The sequence below is a fragment of the Eptesicus fuscus genome, chromosome 8 (assembly GCF_027574615.1).
Source record: "Eptesicus fuscus isolate TK198812 chromosome 8, DD_ASM_mEF_20220401, whole genome shotgun sequence".
Taxonomy (NCBI): Eukaryota; Metazoa; Chordata; class Mammalia; order Chiroptera; family Vespertilionidae; genus Eptesicus; species Eptesicus fuscus.
The window spans coordinates 90,483,876-90,508,094 of NC_072480.1; the positions used below are offsets into that span (position 1 = coordinate 90,483,876).

A 24,219-nucleotide genomic window follows, 5' to 3' on the forward strand; every position below is an offset into this window, starting at 1 on the left:
AGACATTGTGGTACTAGCATAAACATAGATATTGGAACTAGAATTAAGAGTTCAGAAATGAATCCTTATATTTAAGGTCAATTGATTTAGACTAGAGTGCCAGGATGATTCAAAAGGAAAAGTATAGTCATTCAAGAAATACTGCCCTGACCAGTGTGCTCAGTGGTTAGAGTGCTGGCCTGTACATCAGCATCTTGGGGCAAGTTGGGGAGGCAACCAATCCCTGTGTCTCTCTTACATCAATGTTTATCTTTCTCTCTCCCACCCTCCTTCCCTTTCACTCTCTAAAAATGGAAAAAGGGTCCTCAGATGAGGATTGGTCAAAAAAAAAGAAAAAAAAGATAAACAAAAGAAATGTTGCTGGAACAATTAGATTTCCACAAACAAAATATCGAATGCGTGGCCCCACCTCACACCACACACAAAAAATAGTTCAAATGGATATGAGATTTAATTGTTAGAGTGAAATTTACATAAATCGTAGAAGAAAACATAGGAGTAAATTTTTGTGATCTTGAATGGTTTCTTAGTTATGGCATATAAAATAAGAGCAATAAAAAAATACGTTTGAATGTCAAAGGACACAACCGATAAAGAGAAAAGGCCCCAGCTGGTTTGGCTCAGGGGATAGAGCGTCAGCCTGCGGACTGAAGGGTCCCGGGTTCAATTCCAGTCAAGGGCACATGCCTGGGTTGTGGGCTCGATCCCCAGTGTGAGGTGTGCAGGAGGCAGCCGATCAATGATTCTCTCTCGTCATTGATGTTTCTATCTCTCTCTCTCTCTCTCTCCCTTCCTCTCTGAAATCAATAAAAAAGATATTTAAAAAAATAAAAAAATTAAAAAAAATTAAAAAAAATAAAGTGAAAAGGCCACTCACAGAATAAAATAAAAACTTACAAATCATAAATATGACAAAGAACTTGTACACAGAAATATAACTCTTATCATTCAACAATAAAGACAACTAAACTGATTAATGGACAAAATATTAGAACAGACATTCCTCCAAAAGAGATAGACAGTCAAGAAACACATAAAAAGATCCTAAACATCATTATTCATTAGGGAAGTGCAAATCAAAACACAATGAGATACTACTTCATGCCTACTAGGATAGCTAAGATATAAAGAGAGAAATACATGTTTGTGAGAATGTGAAGAAACTGGAACCCTCATAAATGGCTTGAGGGAATGTGAAATGGTGTAGCCACTTTGGAAAACAGTTTGGCAGTTCCACTCCTAGATATCTACCCAAGGAAACTGAAAACAGAGGATCATCACAGAAACATGTGCATTAATTTCATTGTAGCATTGTTCATAATAGAGAAAAATGGAAATAGCCTTGATATCTGTCAACTGATAAGTGGATACATATGTAGTATATCCAAACAATGAAATATTATTGGGCCAGAAAAATAAATGTAGTTCTGATACATGCTATGATGTGGATGAACTTTGAAAATATTATGCTGAGTAAGAGAAGGCAGTAACGAATGACCACATATTGTATTAATCCATTTATGTGAAATGTCCAGAATAGGCAAATCCATAAAGCCAGAAAGAAAATGAACATACTAAAAACCACTGAACTGTACACTTTCAAGGGTGAATTTTATGGTATGTGAAATATAACTCCAAAAGAAGGTATCTCAGCTAAGGTGCCAAAAAAAGTTTTGGGCACTTGATTTAAAAAAAAAAAAAAAGAGTTATACAATGTTACTGGAAAGTTATTGACAGACATTAAGCTCATTTTATTTGCTTTGAACTAGTTGGCTGAAACAGAATTAAGAGAGAGATAAAAGTAAATATCGAGAATTAGGCAAAATAAATTGTATATAACAAAGGGGAAATGAGAGCTAGCAGATCACATTCATTCTCTTTTACTGTTCCTCCGGCCACCTCCCCAGAGATTCCCTTCCTTGCAATGGGGTTTGTTACCGAGCAGAGCACACTGGAGAGGTTCTGCAGATGTTCTCAGTCCAGAGGTTGGGAGTGGACCTACCTACCATGTCTGAGAGCCTATATTTATGTGTATATGTATTTGAGCAGGTTAAAGTCTCTGCTACCCCTGCCTGGTACCATTATAAAGAAATAAGTTCTTTTTAAATGATACAAGGGTTATATTTTATTATCTATAATGTATTATTTTATACACTCACATGAATCAGGAACTTATTAAAAAGTAGACTGTTTCTAAGTCCTGATAATTGCTTAGACTTTATTTCCAGGTAAGCATTTGATGTGTATTCCATCACACATTATATGTTTTGAGTAAATTTCTGGCATTTATTATCTACATGAAGACATTTCTTGAAAATAAGAGAGTTGAGATTTTTAAAGATATAACAAATCATATTTCTCTATTATGTTGAACTGTGAGAACTGCCTTTTGCTGTCCAGCACAGATAAACAGGTTCTCTTTGAATTAATCCATCTGAGTTTTTAAGATAAGGCCAAATTAGTTTCACGATTGAAGCTTCTGAAGCATCTGTTTTCTTATAAAATAAATGGATTTCTTATACAACAAATGATAAGAAATAACGGACAATTCTGGTAATTTGCAATGGTTCTGATGAATCTGTCTCTGTTATTCTTACATGCGTGCACTTTTTTCCAATGGAATGTGTAATTATAGATGTTAGGTGAATCCCTGCTGCACAGAAATGAGCTGCACTGAGACTGAACATTCTTTTATGAAAATCTAAGAGACAAGGGTAAGGATTGTCTTTCCAAGTAAGATTACTTGAATGCTCCGTGTCCACAGAAGAGGTTGGGCTGTAGTGTCGTCCCCTCCTCTTGCGAGAATATCCCAGAAGAAACTTTAATGCGCCTAGAAAGCAGACATGGCTTTGCACTTGAAAGCCAAAATAAGACACATCCCTCTTTCTTTCTCTTTCTTTCTTTCTTTCTTTCTTTCTTTCTTTCTTTCTTTCTTTCTTTCTTTCTTTCTTTCTATATTTATTTATATTTTTATAATGCTAACAGAAAACATAAATTGTTGCTGGCTCTTCAGAATCTTCTAAAATTTTTCTATTTTAGGAACTTGCCCTGTTTTAGAGAAATGCCTTTATAATTTCCCCACACTTTTTATATTTTATTCAAGTTAAAATATAATTAACAACTGTGACAAATGATATAAGTTATTTAAAAGGAGAGATAGTACCTATGCTTTATTACCTACATGGGAAAAATAAGTAGCATGGTGGTTCTGATACAGTTTGCCCTTGGCCTGTATGCTCTGATGTCTGATTGGCTAGGAATGAGAGAGGGTGGCCTATATAAAGTATCTAAGTTGAATTTTAATATCTTCCAAGATGATACAGCAGTGTTCGGGATTCTGTTGACTTAAGAAACATATGCATATGGAATGACTTTCAGAACACTTACGTCAAGATCTATAGGAGAAACAGAGCAAGCAAAGTCTTTAATGAAAATAATCCCCATGCTGTTTAAGAAGCAAGCAGTAAATAACGCATGGCAAAGGCCATGAAACACAAATCACCCCAGTATAAGGAGAAAACAGCAGTTAACGTTCTACTTCAGTGAAAGGAAAACAGTTTCAACAAACAGTTGGACAGCTGACATGAGTACATTAGTGAAAGCAATACTATGGAAGGTTAACTGAGTTCTTTGAGTTGCTTCACATATTTCCATAAATGCAATAGATATAATTTTAATTATTCATACCTGTATTAAGATACTAAAGCATTTTAAGACTAAAAGTGAATATGTTATTTTTTTTAAAAAAAAACACACAGATTTACAAAATGATAAATAATGGAGATCCCTGTCAAAATATACAACACTGGCTAAGCTGTTTCATATTCTAGCAAGTGAGAGGTATCCTGCCAGACTTTTCCTGAGGCAGCCCACTGCTTTGGTCTAAGAGTTTCTTAAATATCACATACTAGTAGGTGCTATGTCAATGTGGTATTGTGTTGGATTTCTTTTTCTACTTTACCTTCTCAGTGTATCTGTCGGATTCATTCAATCTGACAACTGTAGATCTGGTAGATATACAATTATTTTCATACTTCCTATGTAATAGAAAAAACATTGTTGGTGCTGTATCAATAGATACAATCCCAACATCTAATATAGTTGTGTAGAAGAGACACTACTAGGCAAAGCAGACTGTTGCACATACTGGTACATTGGTTAGGCTCTTTCATCAATCACGCAGAATGGCAATTCTGCATTCCATTTTATTTTGAGTATCACCAACTATCTAGATTTCTTACCCTAGGGCCCACTGCAATTACACCAGCTTGGTTCCTGACAGTAGCACAACCCTTTCCAATATCTCCTTCAAGTCCACCCTCATGTCTTTTATCTCTAGTGCCAATCTGTTCTGGTTTTCTTCTCCTTTCCTACTTGCCTTCGCCACCGTCTTTTCAGGACAATTTCGAGTCCGGCCCATCTTGTAAATTCTTTCCCCACAGAATGAAACAAACATATGACATAGAACAGTGCAAAATAGTTAGTGATTTAAAACATTTTAACATTCTTAGTTTATTGATTCTATCTAATTTTATGTCTATGTAAAGTATACCTAATTGTTAAATGAATGGGATCACAAAATAAATAATTATTTTGAAAAATAATTATTTTGTAATTTCTTTTTTGGAAATTACAAAACGATGAATGCTTACCCAATCTCTTGTTCTTGTTTCTGGTTTACCAATTCTGAAGTAAACTCCATTTCATTTTATACATTATCTTTCAAACTAATTAACCTCTGACGTGGAGAGGGAAGTCTATGAACCTCCTCATCTCAATGTTGGCCTCGTTATAAATAACAGAGCACAAGGTGAGAAGCAGAAGGAACCTCCTCCTGGGCTCTCATCTGTGTTCATTGGAATCCTGTATTATTAAGGGGTTCAGTGGCCATTGTGAGTGAGAGGCTGCAGAGAATGCAGGACTCTGGGCTCACCTCAATTTCTGTTACCATCACACTAAATATTATGCATTAAATACCTATAATATTTTGTAAAAGAAAATAATTGAGAATTACTGATCTAACCTTTACCTTATTTAATAATGAAATACAAAGGCCCAGAATGAAATTCAATTAATCAGATCCAACATTTATTCTCTTACTTCATATTTTCCTCTCTTTGCTCTTTAAGAGCTACTTTTTAATGTTTATTGGTGTAGCCTGTATCTCCTGAACTTATACAGAGGCCCAGTTACTATACCTCAGCTCTTACTAATCAAGAGTATGACTTTGACCTGGTCTGAAACCCACATAACTACCCTTGCTGGCATCTATATTTGATTTCTGTGTGTGTTTTTTTTTGTTGTTGTTGTTCTTTTTCCTAATAGTAATCTCTTTTGTTTCTATTCTAACTTCAAATGTTACAGGGCATTGCAGGTCCTCTATTATGTTTAGAGCAGTAAGTATTTAAAGACAGCTTCAGATAGGTATGATGAAGGAAGTATCATCCTCTCACTCACTATATATTTAGGATAGCAATCAAGTAATAACAGATTGAATTGCATGGAGCAAACCATTTGTTTTGTCATCCTTAAATTTCATATGGGGAGTTTAGCATAAACTAATTACTCCTGATGATTATTTGACAGATTGGTTTCAAAGGCTATGGAAAGAGATCGTTTGAAGCATTGGGTTGAATAAACAATCACTGTGTTTCTCTAAGAGTCTGATTAATTCTAAATATAAATGTCTTGTATAGAATGCACTGCCCTGGATATATGCAATGTGCATCCTCCCCTTAATGCCAAAAAGCTCCCAAACCTTTCATGCTTCCAAGCACCATATTGGGCTGAGTCTATTATAAGGTTTATAAAGACATTGACTTAAGGACCAATGTCACATAATCTGTATTAATTAATTCACAGATAATTATTTCTATAGTCGTATAAGGTAAATTAACTGACTCAAATTTTTTTTTCTCTTCATAATAGACTATAAATAAATAAGGTTTTTATTCTTATGTACTTTCCTTCTTGGTGGGTGGAAGTTTAGATTGTAGTTTCTTACAAACTAAACCTAAATGAAAATCAGAAACAGTATTATGTCCATGGTTGTTAAAGGCCCCTCTGCTTGCAGAGAAAAGTGATGGGGATCATCTAATCCTATCTAATAAAATAGTAATATGCAAATTGACAATCACTCCAACACACAAGATGGCTGCCCCCATGTGAACACAAGATGGCCACCATAAGAATAAGATGGCCAGCAGGGGAGGGCAGTTGGGAGGGACTAGGCCTGCAAGGGAGGGCAGGTGGGGGCAATCAAGCCTGCAGTGGAGGGCATTTGGGGGGAACCAGGCCTGCAGGGGAGGGCAGTTGGGGGGTAACAGGCCTGCAGGAGAGGGCAGTTAGGGATGACCAGGCCTGCAGGGGAGGGCAGTTAGGGGTGACCAGGTCTGCAGAGGAGGGCAGTTAGGGGCAATCAGGCTGGCAGGGGAGCAGTTAGGCATCAATCAGGCTGGCAGGGGAGTGGTTAGGGGGTGATCAGGCTGGCAGGCAGAAGTGGTTAGGGGCAATCAGGAAGGCAGGTAGGCAAGCAGTTGGGAACCAGCAGTCCTGGATTGTGAGAGGGATGTTTGACTGCCCGTTAGGTGTGATCCTACTGGGATCAGGCCTAAACGGGCAGTCAGATATCCCTCGAGGGGTCCAAGATTGGAGAGGGTGCAGGCTGGGCTGAGGGACACATACCCCCATGCACGAATTTCGTGCACCGGGCCTCTAGTTGTATATAATACTGTAAGAATAGAGATTCAGAGTTCACTTATTTTAAGAAGATAATTAGATATTAGGTATATTGCATACAATTCATCCATTTTAGTACATATCAACATTTTTTTTACAAAATGTAAACATTACAATACATATAATATTTTCTCTCCCTCCTGCTTTCAATCTCCAGTGCTCTTGGTTTCAATCATACTGAAGTCATGTGGTCCACATGGACCCAGGAGTACCCTCAAGAGCTCTCTCTCCTCTCTCTCTTTCTGCTGAGCCTTCTTGTGATCCTTCTTCTTCCCTAAAGTCTACAGCATTCCCCATTCCTGCCATGCTTCTCCCTTCTCCCGTGTCTTAGAAAATTCTTAATTGTATTTTTTCTCTCTATTCAATATCACCTTTTCTGGAAAGCCTTCACTGAAAATCCCATCCCAGGCTGGGTTAAGTGTTGGTCCAATGGGCTTTCATAACCTTGTACCATTTACAACCCTCTATTTAATATGCCCATGTTTCTATTGATCTCCTAATTGGTTTAGTTATTGTTTCCTTGAAGAAAGGAATTGCGTCCTGCCCAGCATTGTATCCTTGGCACCCAGTATAGTGCTTGAGTTACAGTGGGATTAACGAATGCTCCTATGCTTGGCATAGAGAAGTGCATGATCTACTTGTTACGCCTATGTACTAATACCCCTTTTACTTGTAATTTCAGGGCCCTTCAGTGTGATTATTGAGTATGATACATCAAATACATGCTGTCATGCAGAATAATTACTAGGGCTGGACCCCTCTTTGATTGAAAACTTCAAAATAAGAGTAGTCTGATTTTCAATAACCCAGCTGAATGGAATTACTGTCTGCCTTGCCCTCTCTGACACTTGCTTGAACCTCCATCACGGCCTGCTTTACGATCCTTTGTCATTGATGTAATGTGTCCCTACTCTCTTAACTTAGGCCTTGAAGGCAGAAGTGGGCATTTTTCGTCTTTTATCTTCCCTCAGTTCCTGACATAGAATTGGCACAGTAACTGTAGAACTGTGAATACATGATTTGAAAAAGGCCACACTAATGTCAGGTTTTTGTTTTAATTAGTCTTCTTGAAATAACTGAGTCTTTGTGGAGTTTGTTGTTGCTGTTGTTTATGTTGTTATGCTGTTGTTTATGTTGCTATTTTTAAATGTTTTTTTTTTTTCTGGTTAAAAATGTAACACAACTCTTTGAATACATTTTGAAAAGAAAAATATATCAAAAAGCAGAATGAAATGTATCTCTACAACTCAGATCAATCAATGTTAGCACTTTACCACATTTCCATCCAGTCTGTCTTCTTCAACCACAGATGATCTTATATCATATAAATTATTTTCTACTTAGCCTTTTCACTTAATGTAATAGCATACTTTCTGTCATTACAGAATTTTTGACCACATAATATTCTATCCATGAATTCCCACAGCTTTTAAAACCAGTCACTTAGTATTGATCATTATTTGTTGAAGATAGTTTATAATTTTTTACAACCATCAGTAATTTCATATCACTGCAATAAATAATTACTGAGGAATTTCTATGTACCAGGTACTGTTTCACATGCTGGAATATAGCAGAGAAGAAACTGACAAATATCCATGCCCTCATAAAATTTCTATACTAGTTGAAGAGACAAAACATAAGCATGACAAAATAACATACGGTACCTTAGAGGAAAATGAATGCTGAGGGGAAATTAAATAGAGCAGGGAAGTGAAAGAGAAGATGGTCACACATTTAAGAAATGAGGTGGCCACAGAAGTCCTCACTAAGAAAAAGTTTGAGCAAAGATATCAAGTATGTGAGGGAATAAAATCATCCTGAAAAGGGCGGTGTTGGAGGAGGAGGGAAGACCACTCCAGGGGAAAGCATAAGCTCTTAAGACACTGAGAAAGAGCATGCCTGGTGTGTTTAAGGAGCAGCAAAAAGTCACACTGATTGAGAAGGGAAATAGATAAAATCAGAGATATCCCAGGAGGATCAATCTTTTGGCCCTTCAGGCCATTTAAACTACTTGACTTCTACTCACCAGGTTTTGAGCAGCTGGGCAGCATAATGCAAGGAGTGTTTTAAAAAGTTCCCTCTGGCTTCCTAGTTAAAATAGACCAAAAAGGGGCAATTCAGAGCCAGGCAGGCCCACTGAGAAGCTTCTGCCATGAAAGAGGAGAGGGCATAATAACTTGGGCCTGGGGTTGCAATGGAGATTAGGAGTAGTCCATTTCTGATTTATTGTTAGATAAGATGTGGGGGGCAACACAATAAAAGGAGCCAAGGATGATGTCAGCATTTTTGGCTTGAGCAGCTGGAGGTAAGGCGATTGCATTTAATGAGATGGAGCAGAGTATTAGAGGAACAGGTTGAGGGTTAAGGCCTTGTCCGTTTCCCACATCCTTAGTTTAATATCTAATTGCAGATGTTAAGTAGGCAGTTAAAAGTACAAATCTGGAATTCAAAGGAAAAGTCCTGACTGGAGATATAAATATACTTAGCTTTGGCATGGAAACACTTAAAATAGAATATTCTCATGTATAAATCTTTACTCAGATTTTTCACCATTTTCATTCCATAGATAATTATACATGAGGTATTAGATTCTGAATTTCCTGATTAATTCAGAAAAATTATCTTCCAAAAAAAAAACTGTGACAATTTAAGTTTTCTGCTTGCATTTCATTTTGCATCTTTGGATATGTTAGTTTAAAGAACTACATTCATATATGTTTTTGTACCATTATTTTACAATAGTTTTTCTTAAAATATATTAAATATATATATATACATAGATATATAGATACATAGATAGATAGATAGATAGATAGATATCAGAGAGACTAGGAGAGAGGGAGAGAAAAATAGAAACATCAATAATTAAATAGAATATTTTATCCGCTGCCTCGTGAATGCCCCATAATGGGGATTGACCCTGAAACCCAGGCATGTGCCCTGACTGGGCATCTAATCAGTGACCTTTTGGTTAATGAGTTGACATTCAACCACTGAGCCACACCAGCCAGACTGTTTTGAATTGCTTTGATTATTGGTGAAGATATTCTCTGCCTAGAAACTAAAATGGAAGCAGGACTCCATCAAAAATAGCAAAATCTACATATATATATATTATTATTATGACCAGATTATTATGACCACCTGCCATTTGTAGGCAAATTAGCCATACACTGCATCATATGGGATATGGAAACCGAAGACCTGTTTGAACACCCTTGCTGTCTGCAGTTACCAGGATAAAACGTTTCCAATTCACACAGGAACACAAGGATTGGACAGTCAAGCATTGGAAAAAAGTCATGTGGTCCGATGAATCACGTTTCCAGTTGCATCATGCAGATGGCAGAATGAGAATTTGGCAGAAACAGCATGAAAGCATGCACCCCACATGCGTGAGTACAACCCTTCAAGCTGGTGGGGGCAGTGTTATGGTTTGGGCATGTTTTCCTGGCATGATTTTGGCCCTTTAATTCATGTGGAACAATGTCTGAATAACACAACATACCTAAGCATCGTTGCTGATCAAGTTCATCCTATTATGTTGATGGCGTATCTCAATGGAGATGGCTTCTTCCAATAAGACAATGCGCCATGCCACGGTGCTTGTATTGTGCAGGAGTGGTTTCAAGGACATGAGGGAGACTTTACCTTGCTTAGGTGGCCCCCACAGTCACCAGATCTCAATCCAATTGAGCATTTGTGGGACGAAGTTAAAAGAGCCATCAGGCAGCTGGTTCCACAACCATCAAATCTCACAGAATCTCACAGAACTGGACAGTGCTATTCATCAGGCATGGTGTCAGATTCCTCGCATCACCTTTCAACATTTCAACATCTCGTGGAGTCAATGCCAAGAAGAATCGCCACAGTATTGAAGGCAAAAGGTGGCCCAACGAAGTCCTAATGGGGTGGTCATAATAAACTGGCCACTCAGTTTATATATATATATATATATATATATATATATATATATATATATATATATATATATGTCACTTGGTAATATGTAAAATACTAATATAGAGTTTGAATAAATGGGCAAAAAGACTGAAGAGTAACGGAGTACTTGGTACTTCTTACATTCAAAAGCATGATGTACAAATGTAAATAAAAGAGAGCTCATCTCACTGCATTGACTCTAAGTTGACTATTCCCTGGAATAACTGAGTTCTGTGGGATGTGACTGTAGAAGGGGACTCTGTAACATTAAGAGTGGCAGTCTATAAATCTAAATTATATTATCTTCTCTTTGGAAAATTGTAAAGTTCTGTTCTCTTTTCTTGTAAAACCAAAGTTAATTTTTTTCTGGTAGTTAATCATTCAGTATATTATTGATACATACATGTCATTAGGTTTTATATACTTGTTGAGGAACAATAAATATAGAAGAAAAAATGAGGCTCACTAAGTAAAATAAGGCGGTTGAAAAAAGCTACATGCTAGGTGATGTAACAACGTACTATTCTGGAAAAGACAAAACGATGGAGATAATAAAAAGATCAGATCAGTGGTGGCCAGGGGTTGAGAATGAAGAGAGATGAGTGAGCTAAACAGAGAGGATTTGGGGGCAGTTAACCTATCTGTCTGATACTATAATTGTGGAAATATGTCATTATGTATTTGTCCAAACCCAAAGAATATACAACACTGAGAATGAAATATAAAGTAAACTGTAGACTTTGGGTGATAATAACGTGTCTCTGTAAGTTTATCAATTGTAAGAAATGTACCACTCTGGTGGGGAACATTAATAATGTGGGAAGCTATGCATGTATTAGGGGCAAGCACTAATGGGAAATCTGTGTACTTTCTGCTCAATTTTGCTGTAACCTAAAACTCTTCTATAAAATAAAGATGTAAAAAAACACAATTAATGGCTGAGATCACTTACTTTTGCTGGTGAATTTTATCCATCTGTCCCTCAAAATAGAAAGTTTTAACTAGAGGATTTCCATGTTTTCCTTCCTAATCCAATATTCTGTGGTTCTAAAATCAGGATAAAACTAGGTCATGATTAGAGAAAAATGAGTACCCACATCACAAGCAAGACTGATAAAGCAAGGATCAGCTGTAATGAAACCATTCTTCCATGCAGTCCATGTGGCTGCCTGAAAAATGGCAGGGTCCACATCTTAACCCTGTAACTATGTTACTTTCCAGGGAAAAGAGAATGTTGAATATGTCATTCAATTAAGGACCTTAATCTGGGGAAATGTTCCTGGATTATCTAGAGGGCCTATGTAATCGCATGGGTCCATTTAAGAGAAGAACCTTTCTATCAAGGAGTCAGAGAAAGAGACTGACCTATACTCCTCTAGGTCAGGGAGATGTTATGTTGCTGTGTCTGAAGATGGGAGGAAAGGCTAAAAACCAAGGTATGTGAGTGGCTTCTAGAAGCTGAAAAGTCAAGAAAATAGATTCTTTCCTGGACCCTCCAGGAAGGAAACAGCTCTGCCAACAATTTGAGTTTAGACCACTGAGACCCCTGTCAAGCTTCTGATATATAAAACAATAAGATAACAAGCTTATGTTGTCTTAAACCACAAAGTGTGGCAATTTGTTAAAGCAGTGATAGAAATAATTTTTAAAAAGGAACAAATGTGTTTTCTCTTTTAGAATAAAAGAAATTATAATTTAATAGTATTTATGTTAGATTGTGAATAATTATCTACTATTTTTCATCATTTATGAATTCCATAAAGCTTTACAAATATTGCTGTCATTTATCAAAGATCCAGTACTGAGTCCAAGACAAAATATATTATGATTAATGCCTATGACTGACCTTCTTTAGCTATGATAAATATAATGTTACTTACCAATGTCACACAGAATCTTGAATAATATGTTAAATGATTTAATGTCCCTACTTTGCTGACTGGAGAAAACATCACTAGTAACTATCTGTTCACAAGACTTTGGCATTTTTATAAGACCTCAAAAGTACCTACTTCACCTAATATTTCAGCTTTATATGCCTTTTTCATTCAGCTTTATTATTCCAGCATATGACAGTTCCCTCAATTCTTCTATGCTGTTTGCAACACTCTTAAACCCAGGGAAGAATTGACTGTATCAAAAGATGCTGCTGTCTGGTTTGAGTTTTCCTTTTAATAAGCCTCAAATATCCCCAGAGAAAACATGGGTAAAATTTATTTAAATATAGATGTATAAAGCTTAAATTTATGACATGCATCTGAGTTTTAAGATAATAAAAATTTAAATACAAAACATTCAGTAAATATAGAAAATTTGCAACTGTCCTACATTACTTATACTTTTTTTATATTTTTAAAAAATCAGTATTGGGTTTTAAATAAAGAACTGCTTTGAAAAATTAAGTTAAACAACTCCAATTAATGAAATGGATGTCTCTCTCATAGCCTCTCTCAGTTGTCTTTTGAAGAGCATACTTCAAATGTATATGCATTCATCATTAGAAAATCCATTTCCACCTGGCAAAGATAACTGAATGTCAATGTGAAGTCTTAAAGGGAAAGATGAATTTGGCTTTTTCATTGCTTTTTTTAAAAAGCCTGCCGCCCTGGAGATGACTCCAGGCAGAAATAGACAGAGATTCTTCAAATTTGCTTCCCAAGGGTCTTTCCTTCAGGTCACAAACATGAGCTTGTCTCCTTTGTTTCTGGTGTTTGCATTTGCTGGGCTTCTCATACTGGTGATATGGTTTTTACATTCCCCAAATGAGAGTTATTGATCTTACTGGGCAATAGTTTAAATTACCAGGTGACCAAAACAAGTTTCTCAAGTAAGGCCAAAGAAACAAATGGTTTTATTGGTTTTTGGAAACTATTTCAGGTAAAAACAGCTGGTCATCTTTTTTACTATAAACCATAAATAAACAAATAATACCCTCTTTCATTTATTAAAATCAATCTCAAAGAACAACATTTCATTTCTCTCTAAAGGTTCTTGACAATTTAAAGGCTATAGAATGAAGGAGATGCATAGTATAAACATAAATAGTTGGCAGAACTGGAAGACTGAAAATTGAGAGGATGCTAAGTCCAAATAAATCTTTATATCTTTTATATATAATACTGAAATTTGGGGGACCAGGGTGGTACCAAAAAAACATGTATATTACATTAATAACTTTAAGTCAAATTTTATTGGGAATAACAATGATAATAATGCAGACTTCAACAGAAGTTGCTACACTACACACAGATTTTGAATTAATAAAATATCATTATAGTTGTTAACATTTATTATTCATTTTATATAATTAATAATTTAGTAACTTAATGTTGATTTTTTATTCCCAGCATGTTATGCCATATTATGAGACAGCTAAGGACAGGAACTTTAAAAGAATACTACCTGGGCTGAAATCCTACATCTGCTCTAGAATCTTGGGTAAATTATTCAATCAGTTACCGGACGCAAATACTGAATCTACATTTAATGTTGACTGATGATGGAAAACCATCCTAACTTATCTAGACCTTGCTTTTCTCATCTACAAAAGAAGGGTAATAATACTATTTGGTAGTGTTCAAAGAAATAAGTGAGACAATCATGTAAATAGTTTAATAGAACACTTATCAAAAAGTAAATGATCAGTGAATATTATACACTGAGTGGCCAGCTTATTATGATCTCTGAACGCATAATAATCGGGCCATTCAGTGTATTTGTGTCTCAAATGGGTACCAAAAGTATTCTAGACTTTTGCTGGAGATCAACCACCTATTTGCCCTGAGTTTTCTATCAGCCACTGCAAAGGGGAAAACTGATCAGGTGCACGATTTATAGTATCTTTGATATCAAATAAATGAGGTACTCAAGAGAAGTACACTGAGTGGCCAGATTATTATGCATTCAGACATCATAATAATCTGGTCACTCAGTGTATATATGTATATATAATGAACTATTATGATAAAATTAATGTCTGGTGTCCTCTAGGAGGTTCTTGTCTGATGATAGGCATACAAGTTTAAGAAATAACAGTTAAAGACAACCTGTTGTACTGAGTCCCACCTAACAATGGTTTGTGATATCTAGCGCTCCCTCTTAAGCTTTATGCAGGGTTCTTGAAACAGTACCCTATAGGTGGAAATGATTTGTGTGTTTTTTTATTCTCACAGGGTCTCCTCCCTCAATTTGTGGATGGTGCAGCAGGATCCCAAATGGTGCCCTCAGGCTAATCATTGTGCAGACCTAATTAGAGGTCAGTGCTAATTCCATTTTTAACCATTATTCGATTAAAAAGAATGAATCATAATGAAGCCCCTGGAGATTATAAGACATAATGCTTCTATCTCTGCAGAGACCACACTACCATGACATTAATTCTTTACTTTCCTACAAATTTATCTTATTAAAGGCCATTGTCGTCTCCTCATAAACATTTGGCATGAGTATATATCACTGGCCTTGAAGGTATCTGGTACATACGTACCAACTTTTGAATCCCTTTCCTGTCATTCAGTACATATTCTGTCCTGCTCTATCAATCACTTAAAAATATTTGCATATTTCCCTGGTGAAAGACACTATTTTAAATATCATGGCATAAGAAGTTTCCAAACATGTGCTTTTTGTCTTCTTGAAGCTTATAGTCAATTTTGAAATTAATGTTAAGATAAAATTACTTAATCAGACTTGTGATTAAGTGAAAAGAACATAAATGCTTAGGGTATATGACGAGGTCATCCACCCAGAAAAGTACTTTATGAGGAAGTTAATTTTGAGTGAGTTAATTTATGAGGAAGTAACTTTAAGATGAATTTGAAAGAAGAGGAGAAATGATTCAGACAAAGAGTGATGGGAAGGACTAGCTGTGCAATGGACAGAGCCTATGCCAAAGTTCTGTATGTAACCAGGGAAACAACAGTGAGCTTGCAGCAGACCCTCAGAAAGCAACAGGAGATGTGGTGTAAGAAAGGCTGAGAGGTTTGGAGGGTAGGGTTTGCATAGGCATGTAGGCGCAGCTAAGGACTTCTCACTTTATTCTTCAATCAATGAGAAGCTATTAAACAGGGGAGTAACATGGAACTGTCTGTGTTCTTAAAACATTCTTTTGGTTTTAGTGTGAGGAACAGATTGGGAAAAGCAATAATAATTTGAAAGATGATCATTGGAATTGAATAACAGGAGTTGAAGTAACAGAATTTGAGACTATGTATGAGTAGAACCAGAAGGATTTGATAATGAATTATATATATATAAATGGTGAGAAAGTCAAGTTTAAGAATAACTTCCTGGTGTCTGGCTTTGAAGGATGAATAGGAGTGCCAATATGTAAAATATAGACTACTTGCTTGGGACTATATTTAGATGCATAAAAGAATAATTCAACCAATGACAGTGTCTGTTGAAGAAGTCTGTGTCATAGGCTTCCAGGTGAAGATGTTGTGTGGGAAGTTATTAAATAATTGATTTGAGCCTGGAGTTTAAGAGATGACATTTTTTTTTCTGGGAAAATAAACTTGGGAGATTTTGGTTTATCAGTAAGTAAGTCCATGAGAATGAAGAGAATATAGAGTAATAAAAGAGGGTTGCCAAGATAATTGGGTCTATTTGAGTAGCAAACTTTTTTTTAACATATTCAATTCTAGTTGTTTTGAAAAAGAGAAGCCATTTTATTTAACAGGAAATTGTAATTGTGTTCCTGGAGTGAAGGTTACTTCCATAAAGCTGCCTTAATAATAATTTATCAGAAATCCTCACATAATGCCACCCAGTTGTAATGAATGCGTGCATTAGACATTGTGAGTTAAAATGCTTGGAAAATCTCATAACCATCACATTAACTTGCTGGTTAAGTACTTCCTGCTGCAGTCCTTCCTTTCCCCCTCCCACTCTGCCTTCCTGCATCCATCCATGGGATATTTATATAACAACTATTATACTTTGAAGTTATAGAAATGAATAAAGGATTTCCTGCCCTTAAAGATTTTATAGTCTAGTTAAAAGAGATTTAAACATTTCTCAAAGGGAGCAAAGAATATAGCTTAAAGAAGGCTCTAGAAATATTAATCTTTGAAAGTGCATAGCCATTTCCTCAACAGACAAGGGCGGTGCACTAGACAGGCCAGAGAAAGACTGTGATCGACACTTACCCTGCGGAGAAAAGCAGCTGTGCGGTCTGAGGGACCCCGTTATAAATGTATGCTAGCGACAGTATCTGATCCGGACAACATACTGGGTTATGACACAGTCACATTTGTTTGTCACCTGGGAGGTTGAATAGAAAAAGAAAAATGTGTGTGGGGAGGGGGGAGGGGCATAATGCAACAGCTATACCAGCTGATACCTCAGAATGAGGAAAGGAAGGGAGGAGGGAGAAAGAAAAAGGAGAAAGGGGAGACAGGGGCGTAGGGAAGGAAAAGGAAGGATGAAGAAGAGAAAAAGGGCGTTCAGAAGAAAAGGGAAATGTTTAAACACTGCAACAAGAGCAACGAGATAAAGTGGTATTGGCACCCTGTACGCGGTTATAATCGCTCAGGGTGACTACGGGTGAACATGTATAACATAGGGTGGCATCCTCCTCATTTTTTGAGAGAAGGCCCTTCAGGTTTTTCATTGTTACTCTCTGAAGTTGGATATTTTATAAGTGCCATAAACTCTTCCAAGCTGTCAGTAAAAAATTAAAACATTTTTCATAAAAAATTGATCAGTATAAATATATATTTGACTCTAGGCAATAGCTTTTTATAATCAAAATAAAATCATTAATAGTTATATTTACTGAGCACATCTTAGAGGAAATAAGTCATGAACAGAGAGTAAAATCTTATTTTTTACAAATTATTTACTTTATCTAATTAATGATTTAATAAACTTACAACAGTTCTATTTTCTACCATTTCTTCATTTATCTGGTGAGTGACTGATAGTAAAAGGAATAGTATAGCCCATAACATTGGGCAAGAAGCTTGTACCTGGTAATGATATTCAGTAGTCTGTATTAGATGAATAGAATGGCTATTTTGGAGGCTGGAACAATTGAAAAAGTCAATTAAAGGAAAAAATTATTAATTTTAAGTAAAAATAGTCATATTTTTCTCAATTTCTAACCTTATTCACTTAGTGTTTTATAAAATGTATTTATCTTAGAATAGATTCAGATGTACATAAGGGGGGAAAAATGCTGCATGAATTGCTGCCCTCATCCTTTTTTCCCCCACAAATTCTTCCCCTGGCCTTATTTCTTTGGGAAAATTGTCATTTATACCAAAACATTACTAGATTACCAGTGTTTCTGTACTTGGAAGCAATGTTGTTTTCAGGGCAGGCTGAAAGGGACAGACAAATCAAGAGTATTTTTCCTGAAAACCACATTGCTTCCAAGTACAGAAACACTGGTTATCTAGTAATGTTTTGGTATAAATGACAATGTTATTCCTAAATATCTTAATCCATTTCAAAATAGATTAGACATGGTTCAAAATGCCATGCAAAACATCTCATTATCAAATAATACACACGCTTCGCATTTCTGTGAACTAGAAACACAATTTTACTTTTTATTTTATTCTAAACTCATTATAAAGAAATTTCAGCAAAAAAGTTAAGAATTCTCTGTAAAATGCTTTATTCATATCAGAATAAAATTCCTGATGAAATCTTTACTCAGCCAAAAACATAACTTGTTTTTTTTTAAGAGATTCCATCCTGAATACATTTAATTCATATAAAGCTGTATATTTCATTAAATTATATTTTATATTTATATAGAATTAGCTATTCTATGTTATTCTTCTAAGGCTGCTGGTTTTTACATTATTTTACCCAATATCAATAACTTCTGGTTTTAAAACTACCTTTGTATTTCTTTTGTAATTTAATTCCTTTGTGTTTTTTCATTGAATATTTTTCTTCCTTAGATAACCATTCTTTTTATTTTAACCTTCCTTCTTGTATTTCTTTCCAAAAGAAATTTATTTTATCATTATTAATATATGTTCATTATATAAATGTGTCTTGTATAAATGTAAAAATTAAATCATGAAAATAACATAAGAAAATAGGGGGCAATATCCTTGGGACCCCATTAATTAGAAAATATTTCCTAATAATAGTTCTACTCCTAGCCCTAAGTCACAAATTATAAAGAGAAAAGTTGATGGATTTTATTTCTTCAAAACTAAATATTTGTTTTATCAAGTAATGACATCGTAGACAAAGTTAATACGAGTCGATAGGAATTTACTAACTTGAATAGTCCAGTTACTTCTTTAATGATAAAAAAAAACAAATAAAAGAGCTGGAATCTATACAGGAGAAGAGTCAAAGTTATAAAAAGGAAATCTATATAAAGGAACAACTGATTAAGATGATAATGGTTAATGATAAAGTAATGCTCTACCTCATTAATAGATTAGGTATTAAAAATGCAAAATGACATAACACTTAAATTCTAGATAGAAAGGGGGACTGAGAACCCTCATCCACTGCCAATTGGCACTGAAACTGGAACAGCCAGTTTGTAGCACAATCTCCAGTATTCGGTGAAAGTGAACATGTGTATAACCTGTTACCCCGACATTTATCAATGTGCACCAGAGGGACGCCCACACACAGTGTTCCTCATGGTATCAAATATTTGGGACCAACGTAAGAATCCATGGTGGGAAATACATAAGTAAAGATATATAACAAAGAAATTGTCAGAAGCTACAGACCAGATGGATAGCAGCATGGACACATGTTCAATTAAACATGGAGTGAGAAAAAAATAAGGAAAAAGAGAAAATAATGAAATTTAAAGCTCAAAGCCATTTATATAAGCTAACTATACAGAATATAATAAACACATATACCTATAAATATGTTCAACCATAAATATATTCAACTTTACATACACCTTAGTAAATTTATGAAAAGTACATTGGAAGCACATTTATAAAGGATAATAAGGGAGAGATAGTGTTTGATTGAAGTATAAAAATAAAATAAAAATTTTAAAGCCAAAAAAAGGCTAATGTTGATACTGTGCCACACACTCAGACCAACAAAATTCTGTGTATTTGAGATATAAATAAACATAAATATGATAAAAGCTACTTATATATTAAGAGTAGTAACTCTTCCACATACTGCAATATCTAGAATTGTTTATACTAACTCTAAGATATCCTCTATTGTTTTATATAAAGAATTGTGTAAACTATAAAGATCATAATATATTTAAATAATACTTGAGACTATTTGAATGTTATGTAATCATTACTCTTTCTATACTCTTAAAACAGACTATTTTTACATAAATGTCTACAAATCTTATAAAGAAGTAAAAACCCAGAAAGACACCTGGTGTTTATTAAACCAATGCTCTTAACTACTGTGAAGATGTATCAGCCTATCTACAGGTAAAAAAAAAAAAAATTGTTTTTTTTTTCTTTTTCATTTCTACCAAACATTAACATGTGTATTGCTATGGTATACAATTTAATTTAAATAAAGACTTTGGATTTTCAAAAGTTTGAAATTTATTCTACAAAAGAACTACTCACTTGGGTATGTTATACCCATCACCAATAATGAAATTAACTAACTAGGATTTGTAAGAATAAGGTTAAATGACAGAACTGTGTGATCCTCACATATACTTCTGCGAAAGCAACTGAAACCACCCAACAGGTGTGTATGGTTCTGTATACTTTAGAAACCTTTCTTTTGTCTAACTTGGGCCCTTATGAGAGAAAGCATTTCCTTGTGAGGGGTGCATGTCAGAAAGAGTAACTAAGGCAATAAATTAGAATCCACCATCATTATAAAGTCAGACTAATTTCAAATATATACACTTTAAAGAAAAAAAAAGTGGTATTTCTGACACTATTGGAGAATTTATATCAATTCAATAACCTTAAATTATATCTGATAGTCAACTCAAACTGGTACCATATGACCTTTTTTATTTGTATTCTGCCTGCAAACATAACCCTAGTCTTACACACGTTAGTGGATCAATAAAATGTAAATCATTAGTCTATAAAATAGTAGTAACTTAATCTATCCAGTTAATTTATCCTTCAAAATATGATGTGTGCTATTTCCCATAGTGCTCTTTTTGGCTTCCAGTTAATTATTGAAAAGTACTACGTTATCTATGATTTAGATGTCTCCAGGAAGTAGCTTGTGCTTGTTAGTAACTTTGTTCTTAATGAAGAATACAAACTGGTTTGAGCCCAGTAGAGGTATGTCTTCCATCTCTCCCTCTGCAGTGCGGTATATGCAAGTTATGTGGGTAGAAAGGAACCACTCACCTGAGAAGGCCCAGATAAGAATGTCAGAAATGATGGCATATATACAAAGGTTGGCTGTAATTTGAAATACCATTCTTTTGCCAGAACCCAGAAGCTTCCAGCATTAATGACAAAGAAAATTTTGTATTGGATGTGATCTCAACAGGAAATGAAATACATCTTTCTATTTTGGATGACAACCAATAGTATCTTTTTGCAACGGATCTGCTTCCAATTCTTAACTGGGTTCTAAAAAGGAAAAGGACTGACACCCCACAGTGACAGAATATATTGTGTAGCCACCCACTTATTTAGTCATTCTTGTTTGATTTTGATTGTCAATTTGTTTGTTCAACTTAATAAAATATTATAATAAATTTTAATAATGCATGCTGTCACAAGTATGTCCAATATGGTAGAGTGAATAGAAATAAAAATCATATGGGAAGGCATATATTGGCACATACTTTTAAAACTCATTTTGATTTAATTAAAAATGAAGAAAATCTCATCCCAATTGTTCAGTGTATCCTTTAAAATTTAGAATTTTGATATTAACAAAAAATTCAAATATATTCTTGCATAGCTTTAAAAATAATTTAATACATGCAAGTAATGTGTAGCAAATAAGTATTTCTGTACCTTCATATTATAATTCCCAATACCCAGACCAATATTTTCTTAACTGTGTGACAAATACCAGATGGTCTTTGAAAAGAGGGTCTCGAGTTAAATAAATTCGGGAGAAGAAAACATTCATAAAGGTTCACAATACATCTATGCATGCTAAAGGCTTTGAAATATTTAAGCAAACTAAAAAGTACTAGTTCAACATTGATTATTTCATAGCATCATTTTTCATAACAAGCTGTCATCACATAGCACTGAAAAGCTTAATGTTTCCCTAAAAGAATACACTAAGATGTCTCTGCAACAAAAGTATGCAAGGAGTCCATTGCTCAGACAATACACTCTCCACCACGGAATCACCTATTTTCTTAATTTTGCCATGAAACTCTAGTAAAATCTATTTCTGCAACTATTATGGTAAATTATGTGAGATATTTAATAAATGACAATCCGATGCTCATTAAAAATTGTTGTATATAATAACAGGTCTCAGAAAAATATCAGTCAGAAATCAATGTGGAAAAATGGCAGCAGGCAGGAAAGGCAACAAAGATTTCTTTAGTAATAGGCTTTCCAAATGAAGTTGTTTGAAAGAAAAATCAATACAGCTCCCTTGCTCTTAGAATGATAAAATTAATGCTATCTTGTTTCAGAGCAATCCCTAGCACAACTGATTTTCATTAATGTGAGAGAGAAAAGGAATCGTTTATTAAAGAAAAAACAAAAAATTTCCTAGTATAGCGTCCTAGTATACTCATAAAATTCACATTTTTTTGCAGGTTTACAGAGGTAAAATTGACAAAAAACTGTTTATATCTAAGATATACAACTTGATGACTTGATATATGTATACATTGTGAAATACCAGTAGTAGCCACAATCAAGCTAATTAACATAGTCATTGCCTCACATAGTAACCACCTTCCTTTTCATATTTTAATAGTGAGTATATAAAGTAGCAAAACACAAAGATTGCTATTACATTAACAAGAATGCATATTTTAAGGGTATGAGACTGTGCATAAACAAACATTTCTAAAGGGTAAAATATCTTTGTAGAAATTGTGTAACCTTCAATCATATATACTTCTATGCAAACACACATATGTAATATGCACGCATACAAATTGTGGGTTTGTATGCATGCAATGTGAATGCACTGATGTCATAAACAAAAGAATAAGGGGGTGTCAGGGGTATAAATATCTTAATTTCCATTTCTTATGTATGCTAGCCTCTGCATCCCTCAGCTTCATTTCTAATTCCTTCACATACTGGCAACTATAGCCTCTACCAATCATCCTATATCTACACTACTGGGTATCTCTTAAAGCTCTTATGTCAGGGGAATTTTCTCTGTTCACTGGCATTTCCTGTCCAACGAAGAAACCACTTTGGCAAAAGGCTGTTCAGAGACAGTAAGATCCAGTGAACAATGCCTACTGTAGAGGTGTACCAAGTGAGAACTTTTAGCCAAGGTACATAAATTCCAAGAACAATACCTACCAGAATAATATTTTAAAATCTAAATGAAGAAACATACAAAAGAATGAAAGCATTTAAAATCACGGGTAACATGCTCTTTCAAGTGTTGTTCCAAAAATCTTATCAAATATGTAGGCAAAGGTACAAGAAGATAGATTCTCCACTAATATTACTAATTCCTTGTACACTTTTGGAAGACACATTTTTTCCTTTCAGCACACTACGGAGCTGTTTTGGGAAACACCATTATACACACAATTCAGAAGGCCTCACATTATAGAAGAATTTGCCACTTAGCTTGGAGCCAGTCCAGACTCCCCCCAGATCATTTCTGTTAGGTTACTAAGGCTGCAAAACCTTTGTAAGCAAAAGGAGGACTGGCGGGTGGCATCACTTGGAATTGAGCGTGGCACATATTTGCTAAACTTTATTTATGTTTCTCACTGCTATAAAAGTAATTTTTTCAGCCATTAAAATATCTTCCATATCTATCCTGCTCCTTTTAGCATTTTTTTACCCCCTTCTTAAAGTTCCTATTAAAAACATAATGAAGTATATCAGCTTCCATGGTTTTAAAGGTGTCTGAAGTTTACAAGGTTTCATGCATCTAGATAAATGACATCACACCAAAATATCTATAAATTCAATATTAAGCCATTTGAAAAAAATCCATTTGTATATGTACATCAGTTACTATGGCAATTTTGCTTGAGAAACTGTGTACTCTGGAAATCAAATATATGTTGTCTTATATTACTAATATATGTTAGCCTTTTTAACATGTTTTTCAGATTAATAGATTGTTGGGATTTATCAACTAGATTCTGTATTTAAAGTATAAAGTAAACACACACTATATTATACATACAGGTTTGTACTGTAAGATACTAGTGGCACTACCTATATAAGGATTAACATTATTTTTGCATGGTAGTAAATTTTAAAAATGAGCTTAAAAATATATTCTGTGATAAATTGGTAAATGATAAAGTAATATGTAAGATTTTTACTAAATCTCTTTGATTTCTTCTCTACTGCCTTAAGATTATAAAATATTTATAACTAGAAATATAGCAATAGTTGTGCTGTTTAGATAATATAGGTATAGCATTGAAAAACAAAACAAGATTCCTTACTCAAGAAA

The 24,219-nt window shown here is 34.7% G+C and overlaps 1 long non-coding RNA gene across 1 annotated transcript in view; it reads left to right on the top strand.

Moving 5' to 3' along the window:
* Positions 1-14,938, top strand: part of LOC129150119 (uncharacterized) — a 57,693-nt gene extending 42,755 nt beyond the window's left edge. Inside the window, exon 3 of the long non-coding RNA XR_008556851.1 lies at positions 14,856-14,938. This is a non-coding gene — a long non-coding RNA (uncharacterized LOC129150119). The remainder of the gene's footprint in view (positions 1-14,855) is intronic.
* Positions 14,939-24,219: the final 9,281 nt, after the last annotated feature.